Raw genomic sequence first — 15,497 nt, 5'->3', positions numbered from 1 at the left:
TTGACACCCTTTTCTTAATACTTGCCACAATTAACCTCAGGCGTTAATAGCCAAGTGTGTGGGTTGTAACTGAAAAATGTCCATCACAACCGTAAATTTGTCTAAAAATACATTGTTTTGTCTCAATTTGTTCTGAGATATATATTTTCACATAGCAGGCTTGCCTGTTTCTGGCCATTCGTCAGAAAGGTTCCCACTTTTAACTTTCACAACCAGTTACTTACACTTTTTGTTTTGAACTGAACACTTTTTCTTTTAGTGATTACCACCAAACAATTAAACTTCCCACAAGATCACGTGGTACCCTTTTGCGCGTAAACAACTCATGTTGATAAGTTTATTATTATTATTATTATTATTATTATTATTATTATTATTAATTTATGGTCTTCGTTTCTAATTTTTCGGTCTATTGCTAAAGTGAGCCCAATCTCAATACCGGGTTTTTTCGTCTTTGATACCGAGAAATTTATAGCCTAGCAAAAATATGACGATGACACCTTACTCACTTCCTGAAAAGAGCGGATAACTTTATTCAGCGGATAAAATGTACTGGTTGGAGTACATTTTATTCGCTGGATAGCGAGTTAGCCATTGCACAGATAGCCTCTGAATTAGACGGGGGGATGGGGACAGAAGACGAAAAAAAGCCCGGTCTAGAAGTTATTAGGTTCAAATTCGGTGTGGTTTCTTAGCGAAGGGCGAAATGTACTTACACTCACTCGTAAATGGACAATAAACATAACAGCAACAGCAACAAACTTTATTTACTTGAAAATAAACTCTTACATTTTTGCAAAAGCGTAAAGCTAAACAAAAATACAAATTTATTAAATTAATTAATGGCGAAAGAAAAATAGTTAGAAAAGAAAATAGTTTTAACTGAGTCACAATGGACTGAGTTAATAATGCTGGATCTAACAAGTAAGCTTAAGAAAGGTGAGATTGACTTCATCACTTTATTACCAATAGAAAAAATGACGTATTTGTTGACTTTTTAATACGTTTTCTATCATACGCTGTATCTTTCTAAATTATGACGTAGAAAAGAAAGTAAATTTTAATTGTTTCTCGTTTTCACTAGACCTACAAACAGGGAAGGACGTTCTGTTTCTTTGAATCCTTGTTCAATTTGAGTCAGTTGTAACTTTGAAGTTACCAAAAATCCCTTCTCCACCTCATAAACCCAAAAAACAATCTATTCAAAATCTTTTAAATCGAAAAAATACATGGGAAAATTTCTTAACCAAACTATCTCTGAGCTTCATTTTCTGAGACTCCGAGTTATGAGTTGGTCTTTATAGATATGGAAAAACAATATAGCAGATGTCGGAGTATATTTAGTTTTACGAACCAACTGTGACGATCAATAACGTACGGGACAATTATTTTTTTTTTAGTATAAATCGTTTATGAAGTTTAACGTTTGTCTTATGCCTTTCTAGGTGTTTTTCACTGCGAAATAATACCCGACTATTTTGTTACGAACTAATATGGTTGGGGGGGGGGGTGGGGGGTGGGGGGATTTTTTGGCAGACATGTCGCCACTATACGAAATTGCCTATAACAAATAGTTTTGTATTTCGATGTACTCTACTAAATCTCGTAGCAGTTTGGACTCAGATCAACAACTAGCCTCAGTAAGGTTAATAACAGTTTGTAATTTATACAAAGGAAGTATGTATCTCGAAAAACCCAGTAGTAAGTTGACAATCCATTTGTACATATTTTGCTAAACGATGAAAACGTTTTTATGTCGTATCACCTTTCACTCTGAAATTGACTATTTCTAATAGTGATTACCACCAAACAATTACTGGCCTCCCAGAAGATCACGTAGTACCCACTTGCGCCTAAACAACTGATGTTGATAATGTTTACTCATGAGATACCTTTTAGTTCATCTATACTTTTTTCTTTTATCATTTAATAATGTTCGTTTGTAATCATGAACATAAATTTACAAAAACAAAACAACAATCCGATCTGTTGCCTACGAAATGACAGGACATCTTAGGCCGAGCGTCTCTACTTGACTCCTGCTTCCGATGTTTCAAGGAAGCATTAACATTATGGCCCGAGTTGAGGTCACCCTTCATTCCGTATCACCTTGCATTCTGTAAATTCAGTTTTTAATAATGATTACCACCAAACAATTGAACCTCCGACAAGATCATATGGTACCCTCTTTGCGCGTAAACAGCTGATAACGATAAGTTTCCTCGTACAATACCTTTTAGTTTATCTATTTTTTTATTGCCCCCGCAGGGTTTTGGCCCAGAGGCCAAAACCCGAGGAGCACCCTAGGATTCCCCGCGTGTATACATATAAGGAATTTCAAAATGTAAGAAAGTAAGTACTGTAAGTAAATTTGTTAGTATGCGAAAAAAATCTCGATTTGATCAAACTAGGCGCGCACTGTCGTCTCGGGTAATATTTCAGCAAGCGCGCAAGGTGCTGTCGGGTAGCCGTCATTCTGCAACCACGAGGTCTTCGAGCAGCGTTTGACGGTCTTGCGAGCAACTGTTTGCGTTTCGTCGTCCTCTAGCAGCATTTCGAGTTCTTTCTAGCAGTGTTTCAAGGTCTTGCAACCACGAGTTCGCATTTCGCCATCATTTAGCAGCATTTCAACCACGAGTTCGCGTTTTGCCATCTTCTAGCAGCCGCGTCAAGGTCTTGCAACCACGAAGTCACGTTTCGCCATCTTCTGCATCTTTAGCAGCCTTTCAAACCACGAGTTCAAATCTTCGAGCAGCGTTTCGCAGACGATCGCAGAAGATGGAACCATGTTCTATCTCTTGCGATCGTCTGCGATCAATTGCGATTGTGCGATCATATGGAAACCAAAGTTTCGAGTTCTCTCCCACGATTCAACGCTCGTGTGTTCCGACGATTGTAGGAACGGTCTACGTTATGAATGTGTTTATTATCGCAGCCGCAAAGATTTTAACGACTGCGATCGTCTGCGATCATATGGAAACCAGCCCTTATATCAACTGATTTATGGATAATATATTGCAGGTAATTATACATACAATACGTTGCTGTTTCACAAAACAAAACTGTATGACTGTAATAGATTTCAATGTCAAATTTACAGATAAATATGCTAACCAGTTACATGGATGTTAACTTCAATAAATATTCAAACGTTTCTTTTTTAAAATTCGTATGCACAGTATTTATATCCAGTAAAAACCATATACAGGTGTTAAACAGATCTTCCAAAGCGGGGGCAGCTCTAGTGAAAACTATTACTAGTATATTAGTTTAGTATGTGGTTCGGTACGTTCTACGTGCCGATCAATATTGGAGCAATAAAATGTTGCTTGCGCTGGTTTTAACAGCGGCAAAAATTTTCTGGTTTAAAAAACAAACAGTTAGTGGCCCAACAATGAAGTTCGCGCGTTGAATCGATGACTATATATCAAAGCTTATTAAATTCTCAGCCTCGGATATTACATTTCTAGCGTTGTGATTGGCTCACTAAATCCCGGTTATCAGCTCATATACCGTAGTTTGACCTTATATGGAAAACGATTGCCCCAGGTGTCGCTAAACTAAAAACGTTTCTCGGCGGGAAGCGAAAGTTTTTTCAGAAAAACGGAGAAAAAAAAAAAGAAAAGGAAAGAACTACCAGACAATGACAACAACAAAAGCCACAAAGTTCGGCATGACACTATTTAATGGTACGTATCTCCGAAGTTTCCTTTAAAATCTGAAAAATTGCACGATTTTACGATTTAGATCACATAACAACAACAACAACAACAATAACAACCGGTTACCTTCAAAAATTTCAGGATGACTTGCAAATCCTGGCGGTAAGAGGTTAAAACCGATCGAAGAAATTTCTTAAGAAGAGCTTGATGCCTGCCTTTCTGTTTCTACGCATTTACGAGGACTCCGGTCCAGTTACAAATTAAAGTTCATCCATGAAATCCGTACGAGCGGCGGGCATAATGTTCGTTTCCGTCGCTCGGCACCACTCAGCCAGCAAAACATTTCCACAAATGTGCACAGCTCTTACGTTTCGCGATAAGGTCGAAGTTTAAAAACTTGCACTGAATGCTTGTCTCAGTGAGGTTGTACCTCGCACACTTGGACTCGGCTTGCCTTAAGTGTTTTAAAACGTCTGCGAGGAATTCAGTTCAGCAAAAAAAAACCCGTCCTTAATCTTCCTTCGCTCGGCACCACACAGCAAAACATTTGCTCAAATGTGCACAACTATTACGCTTCTCGATCAGCTGGAACTTCAAAAGCACTTGAATGCTTGTCTCAGAAAGGTTTTTACTCTTACACTTGAACGTTTCTTGAATTTGAGATGTCCAGCTGTGTCCGATCTACTTCGCTTTCGATTTTTCATTCAACTCCGTTTGCAAGGAGCTGCGCTTGTCATGTGATCATGAAGTTTCGCGTGCTTTGGTCGGAAGTTACCTCAACATCCGGTCGTTTTAATTTAAAAGAAATTTTTACTTGAAATAAAATTCTTTAAACTTTAACATCAATATCCAAACGGGGAGAATTTAATAAAACAATTATTCCATTCGCGCTTGTTGGATATGAGACTGGTTATAGCCAACTCGGCGCTTCCCGTCTCGTTGGCTATTTACCATCTCATATCCAACGCGCGCTCATGGAATAATTGTTACATAATCAGCAGTGAGAGAACCATTCAGAAATAGACTTCGTTTTGCATTCAACTGCCCGGAATTGGACAAAAAAGAACCGGTTTATTTTCCGGTAATTTCAAGAAAAATATAAAATGCTGATTTTGTCTTTATTCTTTTTTGGTTTAGGTTCACAAGCAACTCCTAACATGCAAGTCGAGAATAGCGAGAGGCCTGGATCCGGATCAGGCAAACCATGTCAGTATTCAAGAATAGTATAAAATGTTGCATTTTTTGTGGGCTCTCCGCGAAGCGGAATGTTGTTATCTGAAGTTTCTTGTTCGTCTCCTCCACTTGGTGTAAGGTTTATTTTTTATTCAAGGCGACCAAAAAAAAAAAAAGTAGAAAAGAAAAAAGTATTTAACACTAGCTATATATGGTAAGCCTTTAACTCCCAACCGTCCAACCTGTTGAGATGAAAATTAATATAAGGTAGTTTTTCTTTTAGATCCTTGGGTGTTAAAGCTCTTTGAAAAACAGAATTTTGACAGCAAGTATTTACAATTATTTGTTTTGTTTCCTATCAACACACTTTGAGAAAGCTATGCTCCTCGCAAATATTCAAGGTTGTTAGCATTTTCTCGTAGTGTCTTTGTCTGTTTGTTAAAAACTATTTTTAAATAGTTCTGTTTTTTTAAAAAAGTTCTGTTCTTTCTAATCGATTGTTTGAGTAAAACTCTTGTTTGGTTTAATTTATTTACAGGCTTGATAACTGAAGGTGAATTGGCCACCGTAAAGATATTCCAGTGACGAAGGCTGACGCTATAAACGTCAGCACTTGAATCTCTTTACTGTGGCCAATTTATCTTTAGTTATCAGCCCTGTTGACAAGAGAAGACAAGACAGCACAAGACAAAACAAGATGATTTATTTAACTCAGCTCAGTTTTACAGGACATAGGTTGAACTTACATAGGCAACTAAAACAGAGTTCAACTAAGGAAAGCAAATAAACCAAACATTCGTTTCTATTTCCCACCGACGCAGCACCACGGTTTCTTTAGAAACTAACCCCCTCATCCCTGAGTAAAATTCAGTCGAACACTCAGGTGATCACTGAACACAGAGGTACAAATTAAAGGTAAAAGTTAAGTAAACATAGACAACTAAAACTAAAAACGTACTACTTAATGTCAGTAGTTTTAAAAGGCCGCAAGTTACGTCTTAGGCAAATAAAAATTCACTTATTGAACGTGGTATGCCCACGTTATCTCGGGTTCTAAATGTGTTAAACCCTACTCCTCTAAATTTAGAACAACGGGTACCGTCCGTTCTAAATTATCTTTTGTGCCAGCTTACATGACAAGGAATCCAATTATCGGGATTAAATTTAAAATGGCGGACGGGGTTTAAAAAAAGCCAAAAATATCGTCTGATCATGAAGCGCTTCAAGCCCGTTTCATTTAAGGCAAAGTTCGTTGACCGCAGTGGTTCAAGGAGGCAAGACATTTCTTTGTCCCTAGAGCGCCGTACGATTGGAAACAGTTCAACAGCATCGCCTGTGCCTGCAGTCAATCGCGAGATCGAGCACTGCACCAATGTATACCTTGCTGAAGATACAGAGCATGCATCTGCATCTGGCGATTTTCGGCATTCTGTAAGCGCCCACCAGAATCGCCGAATACAGGAAGAAATTAAGTGGAGCGAATTGAGGGAACGTCTTGTGAATACAGAGATCGAGAACTCGTTCCTTCCCAATACTACATGTGTTTGGTGTCACGAAACTGCGGTGCACTTACTGCGGGCCTCAAATCTACTTGTGCCTCAACTGCTCTAAAAGGCTCCACGGAGGCATTAACACTTATCATGTGTTGGAACTATGGAAAGTAAGTTCCAGTAGAAAATTTGTATTTAACTTTTTTATATTTACAATGCATGATTGTGATATAATAATAATCGTATAATCTCATTCAATTAATTAAAATAAATAAATAAATGATTGTAATGACGGTCTTCCATTGCTGGAAACTGAATTATATCTTCCTCCTTATTGGTACTTGTGAAGAAGAACATTGTAAATGCCATGTAAAAGGAGAAAAATACAAAGTGATCTACAGCTAACCCACTGTCTTTTTCATTACAGGATGGAATGTTTGTTCCACTTTTCCCCAACCATGATGTTTTGGCCCGAAGTGACCACGAGTGCTCCTCAGGGGAAATTCGGATTGTACAGTGTATAGATGAACATGGTGAGCACAAATATATTTATGCTTATTTGTTTATTTTACATGTTTTATGTTTGTGCACAGCTTTCATTATGATTGCATTGGCATAGGGTGCCAAAAATGTTGATAATTTTGTTCCACTGTACTTGATTGTAAATGCAGTTTCATTAATAATAGCTAGTGTATCAAACTGCTGCTTATATTGGCCCTGGACTTTATATATCTTTATAAGTGATTTTTATTCGTCTACATATACTTAGTGGGCTGGGGGAGCTAATACAGGATGGTTTATAAGCATGAGCATGAAAAAGGTTACCGGTAAACAGTAAGTATTGACAAACAAGTTTAAATAAGATTATTTATAAAGACATTTTTTTAAACCTAGGAAACCATCATTCAAAGAAGATCCGTTTCTGCCAGTGCAAGTATCCAGCTGTCACCTTGGTACGACTACATCTGTGGCCTGGTTCACCGGACAGACCTACCACTGCCTTTCAGTTTAGGCTTATGGATCAGGTCACAGATATGTTTATAAGCTGTAAAGTGTCTCTGAAAGAATTCACTGCTATGCTTGAATTGAAAAGGCCACTTTTACAGCCAAAGATTGTAAGTTCTTTACATGTAAATTACCCTTTGTTTATAAATTATACATATTTTCACTAATACTACTGTACATGTACGTACCTGCATTTTGTTATTAAGCTACTTTTACTCTGAGTGACTCAAAGGAGTGCCAATTGCAGTATCCTGTTATTTTTAATTTTTAATCTTTTAATTGACTGATTGACATGCGGTCACCATGCCAGTCAGGTTGCAATAATTATAAAATCAGATTAGGTCAATAGACTTGAACTTAAGGTTACAGTAAACCTTCCTGAATAACACGAGTGAGCCAGTGTGCTTCAAAAAAGTGCACATGTACATGTGAAGTCTAAGCCTTATAATTTGCTTCTTTACTTTCCTGTAGGTCAATTCAATATACTCAATTTTAAATTCTGGCTGTTTTGAAGAATACAGGTACTGTAAGAAGAACATTGTACTGACATGCATGTTGTGACTATAATTATATTCAAATATCATATGTTATCAGGTAAATTGCCAATTTACCATAGTAACTAAGTTTTTTCAATTTACCATAACACGTGCTGGTTTTATTTAATTATCAAAATAATTCAATAATATATATTACTGTAAATAATTGCAATATCCCATAGTTTTATTGGTCTAGAGACAGTGGTTCAAAGTCATATGCCAGCCGGGCCACAAATATGCTAAGTGTGCATGGTGTGTAGCAAGAGTGCTTGTTAAGTAAGATCTTGTAGTATTTTGTGTGTTTTAGATCCATAATTTGTGTAATTTACATAATTTAAGTAGTAAGGTTTTTCATTTTTTAAGCTTGATTAATCTGTCGTTCAGATTCTTTAAATATCATCTGCAGCACTTGGTTAGGCACTGTCCAACCATTGATAATGGTTCAAATTGCCCAGTCTGCCCAGAGGTAATGAAATATTACTACAGATACATGCCCCTGACTTTTTTTTGGAATTGCAATAAAAAAGCACGCCACAAGCAGATTCACAGATCAATGCAGCATGCACGTCCTCACACATCTGGAAGGCATCAGATGCATGCTTCGAAAAAACTTGTATGTGATCCAGAACGCGCATGCCCACCCAAATACCGCAGGACAGCATTGGCTCGAGTCTAACTTAGCCTAAATTACATTTAGCCGCATTTAATTAAATATCTCAATCCATTAGTTAGTAGCTTTAATAGATATTTTATAATTATCTTTTATACTGCATTTCCAATAATAGTACATTGAGGTAGTATCCATTTTAATTCACATTTTTGTTCATAGGATAAAGGAATTCTTATAGAATGTATGGATGCATGCTTTGGCCTATCAAGAAAGCGGTCACAGGGATATGGCTTTGCAACTCCAAAACACCAAGATCTTTTCTTTGGGGATCAGAATGACGTGGACAACTTTGTTGACCATTATAGTGAAACTAGTGTGTCTGAACAGGTATGCTAACTATTAACAAAGAATTCTTATAATGTGTGGTTCCAGAAAATATCCACACCCCCATGGATGGTCATTGGAAATTCTGAGAGGGAGGGTGGTCCTAACAGCCAAACTTTTTAAGGGAAAGTATGAAGCAAAACTTGAAATTCCAGGGGGGTGGGAGGCTCCAAATAAAAACAGAAACATCCTTAGGGGAGGTACATGTATGGGTAATTTCTTCATACAATGAAAAAAAAAAAAAATTATGACAATAATAATAATAATAATAATAATAATAATAATAATAATAATAATAATAATAATAATAATAGTAATATATGCAACACTTGTAAAACAAACTCTCTTGTTTGTTAATATTACTTTAACTTCATTGTCAGATTATTGTTAGTATTATTTATTATTATCTTTATTATTATTAACAGAATTGCAACCATTTCCATGCTGGTGAAGTCCTTCCCAATTTGAGGTCAAAAGGAAAAAACAAGTTGTTTGATGAAAAGGGAGTATTTGGAAGTGTTTGCCGTCATGACTTCCCGAAAAGCTTTATTAGCATCAAACATGGTGAAAGGTATGTACATGTATTTTACTCTTAGTTTAGTGAGTAAAACCAGTTGGAAATAACACTTTAATCATACATGTACATGCCATAACTTAATTGTCATTACTGAAGGCTTTATATTTCCCTGAATGTCTTGCACTGCTAATTTATGTCTAAATGTTTTGTGTTTTTGTTTTTAGAATTTCCTATTCTGTTTATGAACTCCAAAAGCTAAAAGAAGTATCAAAACCAAATATACAGCTCATTGTAGTGTATGATGTAGCTTGTATTTTGTCAAAGCATATTCAGGTAAAAGTACTTAAATTATTTTTGTTTGTCGATAATTTATGTTATAATAGTGTGATAGTTTTTCCATCGTGACCAACATTGCTCTGTTTTCCACAGTTCGTCCAGTTCGTCACGGTATAATGACTTAAACATCATAATACAACCTTTTGAACCAAGCAATTAGTTATGTGAAATTATCTGCATTGATTGCATGAGTTTATTTTTCTTTTTAGAATAATGCATCTCTTTCTTCTCTGGCCAATATTCCACTAGCCATTCCCATATTTCACTGTTATGGGCACAAGGCAACATGCAAGGTTTGTAACACCATTCACAGAATAGTTGTATTTACACCATTCCGCGGTACAAATACACGTACATGTATATGAATTTCATAATTATATTCATCTGACATATTCACAGAAGTATGGTTTTGGGAATTTATTATATACTACACACTGAGCATTAACTTAAACATATTTATTGTATAATTGCTTTTAGCCTGCTTGACACTGAAATTTCTCAGTTAATTGGAACCTCTCTGCCATGTCCATTGCAGTGCCAGAACATGCCTTTTGTGCAAATAACAGTGAGGAATTAATAGTTGCTTTCTGTTCTGTTCACATATGTATGCAGGTAAAATTCAGTCCTCGTAGAACTAAAGGAGTTGGTCTGACAGATGGAGAAGGAACAGAGAGACTCTGGTCATTTCTTCGTGACTTCTCTACAATAACTAAGGAGATGTCCCCTGAGAAGAGAATTGACACTCTTAATGATGGCCTACTGCATTATGGAAAAGGGATTGTTAAGAAGCTAGGTTTGTAATTCATTTCCTCTTTAGTAACATTAAGTTATCTTAATTATTTCTATATAACAACAAAAAAACAAACGTGCATGCACACATGCACTGTCATTAATAATAATAATAATAATAATAATAATAATAATAATAATAATAATAATAATAACAATTATAATAATAATAATATTAATGTGAAACGTGTCATGTTATTGACAGACGCTCCTGACTTCAGTAACGTTTTATGACTGTTTGAAGCCTTGCTTTTATTTTTTCAATTTTTATTCCCATTTTAACACATTCTAGTATATAAATTGTCTTCATTGCATATATAATAATAATAATAATAATAATAATTATTATTATTATTATTATTATTATTATTATTATTATTATTAATATTATTATTATTAGTTGATTATTCATTTGTTATTTTCCTTTTATTCCTTTTTTTTTTCTTTTAAGGTCCGGTTCTTAAGTCCAAACTCTTGAGAGCAAAAGAACTATTTAGTAATACTTGCAAACAGCTTGATGAAATGTTTCAAAGTTTGCCAGGTATTCTTCATTTCTTTGACATAATTGCTTGTTCTAAGTGAAGCTAATACTTATTCTCCTCGCAAGTTCCTCATTGAAACGATGCGACCCATACGCGTACTGTGCGTACAGTGGATACCGTATGAAAAATGGCTTAGAGCATTTATGCTTTGGCATCAATTGCTAATTGCTATATTTTTGTGTTCATTAGTTCCTTATCATCATGATACAATTCAAGAATGGATGAACTTGGAAGAGACTGCCATTGATCCTGTAGAATCTGGTAAGCGTGACTCTTCTGTTAGCGGATAATTAAAGCTCTAAATTATATTGTTCACTGATGACCTTTGTGTACTAGCCAGTCAGATCGTTTGAAAACTAAATAGTGCTTCTTTTCATGTCAATGATGTGCAAGTAAAGGAAAGATTAAAGGGATAGTCGTCGATTCATACTAAAGAAAAGTATGTTGCATTTTCATGATTTTGGTAACAATGGTTGACCTTTGTTGCTGCATTCAGTTCTTACGCAGGAATGGGATGAACTTTACGTTGAGCTGATGTTGAAGTCCAAAACCATCAGGTGAGGTTTCTTAAGTATTTACACTGTTCACAAAACAATCTGTTTCCAATACATGTATGACATCATACAGCCTTGTTAAACGACAGATTCAGCTCTGGCGAAAGCAAATATCACAATATAACTCTCATACTAAAATAAAGCCTTTTTTCGGATAGGAATGACCTTGCTTATGCCGAGGCCATTGATGATGACAAACTCTTGGAAACACAACGCAAGCTTGACAGGTTTCTTTTTTCTCTCTCTTTTTTTAAATGTTGTATTAGAATTATGTTTTCCTTTTTCTGAAAACACAGAAAAACGTTACCAATAGTCACCAATCATTTTACGGCTGGGTTAGACCGATTATACTTATAAGGAAATTTTGCAGTTTTATGAATGCAGATTTTTACTCTGAAACGTATATTTTTTTAAGGAACGTAAAACGATTGGAAGCTCTTGAAAAGAAGCATGGAGTTCGACAGCGTTGGCAGGAACATGAATCACCGTTCTTAGCTGCAAAGAGACGCCTCGACGAAAAAAATAGCAGGCGGCAAATGTTGCAACTCCACAAGTTGGCTTCCGAAAGGACTTTCTTATTGGAAATGAAACGAAAATATGCCGGTAGAGAACCTTAATAATATTGTTAAATCCCCGTTTACCCTTAGTATTCAGTAAGATGTCATCTGAGCACTTTTTAAGGAATCGTGGATTTGCATGTGCCGGTGCAGATCTAATAATGAACAACAAAAAAGTGTATTATTTAATAACTGTTTTAATAAGTAGTCTTGAAATTTATTAATGATAAGTAAGAAACGGGAGATTCTGCACCTCACGTTAACCTTTTCCATCTAGCTATTAATTCCACCTAAAGGAGCTACGGAAACCTAACCTGTGGGAAACCTGAACAAAATGGTTTGCTAAGGAAGAAAAACACCAAATGTTTGATTCTAAAACAAAGAAACGAGGATGCTGAAGATGGAGAAGATTGAAACAGATTGGAAATGATGATTTTGAAAAGTTTAGCTTTTTTTTTTTTTTTTTTTTTTTTTTAAATAAATGAACAATGACGTAGCTTTAAACAAACCTGTCATAACTTAGTTTATTGACGCGAGATGCTTTGAAGTTCATAAAATTCAATGTGTGTATTTGTAACCTTGTCTTCCTGTAATTGCCTAATAGCAATTTAATTTGTTTCTATCTAGACGGCCAAGCTATCGCAGTAAAGCTTTCAAAGCAGATCACCAAGGCGACGGAAAGTATGAGGAAGACGATCGCGTCCCATAATGCAATTCATGGCGCTTCTTCCCTGAATTTTGATTTAGTAAAAGATCCCTCTTGTGAGCTGTACGCGAATCTACAGTCCTGTCCTCATACGGAACATGTTGTTCCCAATGCCACTAGGAGAATGGCAATCGAGCTTCACTGCTTGAGGGAAAGGTGTGAAGAGGAAATTGAGCTGGTCACAAGTGAAATGAATAGGCTACAAGCTTTTTATTTAAAACAGAACAGCATTCTTGATTCAGCAATAAGCGAAGAGGCGACAACGGAAACACCTGAACTCAAGCTTGGATTAAACAGCTTGTTTCTTTCCAAACGTGCCGAGAATGGCAAGCAGCTGCAGACCTTGCAAAGTCTCTGGAAAGACAATGCTTCCTTTCTTCACGAGCAGAATTTAATTCCTGTTTCTTTTCACGAATTGCTGGACTCGACCATGCTACCTCAAGCTGACGAAGTCGAAAACGTTGAGGACTCTTATTCGGATTCTGAATCAGACTTTGACTTTGATGATTAGTTCTAGAGTGTAACCCCGCCTTACGGCCACCCCATCATTACGGCCACTTTCTTTTGCCCTGCAAAACGCCCATACATTCTCTTATAAGAAAACCCCATTAGTATGACCAATGGCCACATTCTCAAATCCCAACTGCTATAATCCCTTATAATTTTACCTCGTTAATACGGCCAATTGAACCAAGTGCGGTATAGAGGAACAGTATTGAACGATACTCTCTTATTTCAATGCACCTGTAACGTGTCGTGTTAGTGAGCTCGGCCGTTAACTAATCAAACAGCAAATTTCACTACTATAACACCACTTCTGTTTATATGGAAAAGGAAATACAGCGTAAAACTCAACAAAAGTATCATCCTGAAATTTCACCCTTCCCGTTAAATCGGCCAATTTTTCACGGCCCATTAGTGGTTCCACTGTAGTCTAAAGTCTGCCTTCGAGCCAAGTGGCCCATCAGGCCAAAGCCTATTCCGGTTTCTGTAGCATGAAGCGACTGGAAGTAGTTCTATCCCCACTGGATGGGATGCTAGTTCATCTTAGGGTTACCCTCACCCGGGCAGAGAAATACCATGAGCCTAAGAACACCACGCAGTAGATGCCTTGGCCAGGGCTTGAACCCGGACCGCTTAATCCTAAGTCCAGGCACTAACCATTAGAAAACCACGCCTCTCGCACCTCCCATTCTGAGACACCGTTGAAAAACGATGCGTCGTGTTGAAAGTGACCAGCATCTCAAAAACGGCTGCAAGAACAATCCCTGCCATACGAAGAATTTGCCTCCAGCCTTACAAATAGCCAACTGGTCTGACTCCTACAGTGTCTTTAATTAGTACAGCAGTGCTAAAAATATATACTGGTATTTCAATAAAGTGATTTCTTTATTATCATCTTTGTATTTATTTCAAAAGCCCAAACAGTTCATATAAATAGCCTCGGCATCCCCACTAGGAACGTCGATAGGCTAAGGCTATTAGCCAGACAAAGTCGTGTACCATATATCAGAACCGGCAGGGTGGGAAGAGTCACGTTACACACTTGTTCTAAACGTATAGATACTCTTACGTTCAGGCTATGCGAAATAGTCTATAGAATCGAGCATTGGCCGTGAAATGGTAATGTCCTTGATGCCTTTATGCCAATATCGGACCCCCTTCGCATATATCTATAATAAATTCTTACTTTCACTGTTATGCGAAATAGTCTATAGAATCGAGCATTTACCGTGAAATGATAGCATCCTTGATGCCTTTGTGCCAATATCGGACCCCCTTCGCATACATCTATAATGAATGCTTACTTTGACTGTTATGCGAAATAGTCTATAGAATCGAGCATTTACCGTGAAATGGCAGTATCCTTGATGCCTTTGTGCCAATATCGGACCCCCTTCGCATATATCTATAATGAATTTTTACTTTCACTGCTATGCGAAATAGTCTATAGAATCGAGCATTTACCGTGAAATGGCAGTATCCTTGATGCCTTTGTGCCAATATCGGACCCCCTTCGCATATATCTATAATGAATTTTTACTTTCACTGTTATGCGAAATAGTCTATAGAATCGAGCATTTACCGTGAAATGGCAGTATCCTTGATGCCTTTGTGCCAATATCGGACCCCCTTCGCATACATCTGTAATGAATGCTTACTTTGACTGTTATGCGAAATAGTCTATAGAATCGAGCATTTACCGTGAAATGATAGCATCCTTGATGCCTTTGTGCCAATATCGGACCCCCTTCGCATATATCTATAATGAATTTTTACTTTCACTGTTATGCGAAATAGTCTATAGAATCGAGTATTTACCGAGAAATGGTAGCATCCTTGATGCCTTTGTGCCAATATCGGACCCCCTTCGCATACATCTATAATAAATTCTTACTTTCACTGTTATGCGAAATAGTCTATAGAATCGAGCATTTACTGAGAAATGGTAGCATCCTTGATGCCTTTGTGTCAATATTGGGCTCCATTCGCATATATCATGGTGAAATATGATTATATGCGAAACAGTCCGTTAGTCCCTTTCCACCCCCACCCCTCCCCCGCAAAGAAAGCTTTTTTCTTCCCATTTAACTTTCAATTAAACGCAGAATTTATAGGGCTGCCTTCTCGAAATC

General features: G+C 36.9%; 1 long non-coding RNA gene and 1 pseudogene across 2 annotated transcripts in view; both read left to right on the top strand.

Annotated features, from left to right (window-relative positions):
- The window catches only part of LOC146469801 (uncharacterized), a 91,463-nt gene that overhangs the window by 26,900 nt on the left and 49,066 nt on the right, over positions 1-15,497 (top strand). The window lies entirely within an intron of this gene.
- Positions 5,979-14,259, top strand: LOC146469807 (uncharacterized; annotated as a pseudogene). The gene is made up of 16 exons (XR_014867149.1): positions 5,979-6,495; positions 6,753-6,858; positions 7,220-7,440; positions 7,802-7,851; positions 8,251-8,332; positions 8,696-8,863; positions 9,286-9,431; positions 9,602-9,710; positions 9,923-10,006; positions 10,326-10,506; positions 10,954-11,043; positions 11,234-11,305; positions 11,541-11,601; positions 11,757-11,825; positions 12,014-12,201; positions 12,783-14,259. The product of XR_014867149.1 is annotated as an uncharacterized LOC146469807 (transcript).

This window comes from Pavona decussata, unplaced genomic scaffold (genome assembly GCF_977016875.1).
Source record: "Pavona decussata unplaced genomic scaffold, jaPavDecu1.1 SCAFFOLD_117, whole genome shotgun sequence".
Lineage (NCBI taxonomy): Eukaryota > Metazoa > Cnidaria > Anthozoa > Scleractinia > Agariciidae > Pavona > Pavona decussata.
Note: the sequence above shows the minus strand (reverse complement) of the source record. Positions and strands in the feature narration are given on the sequence as shown.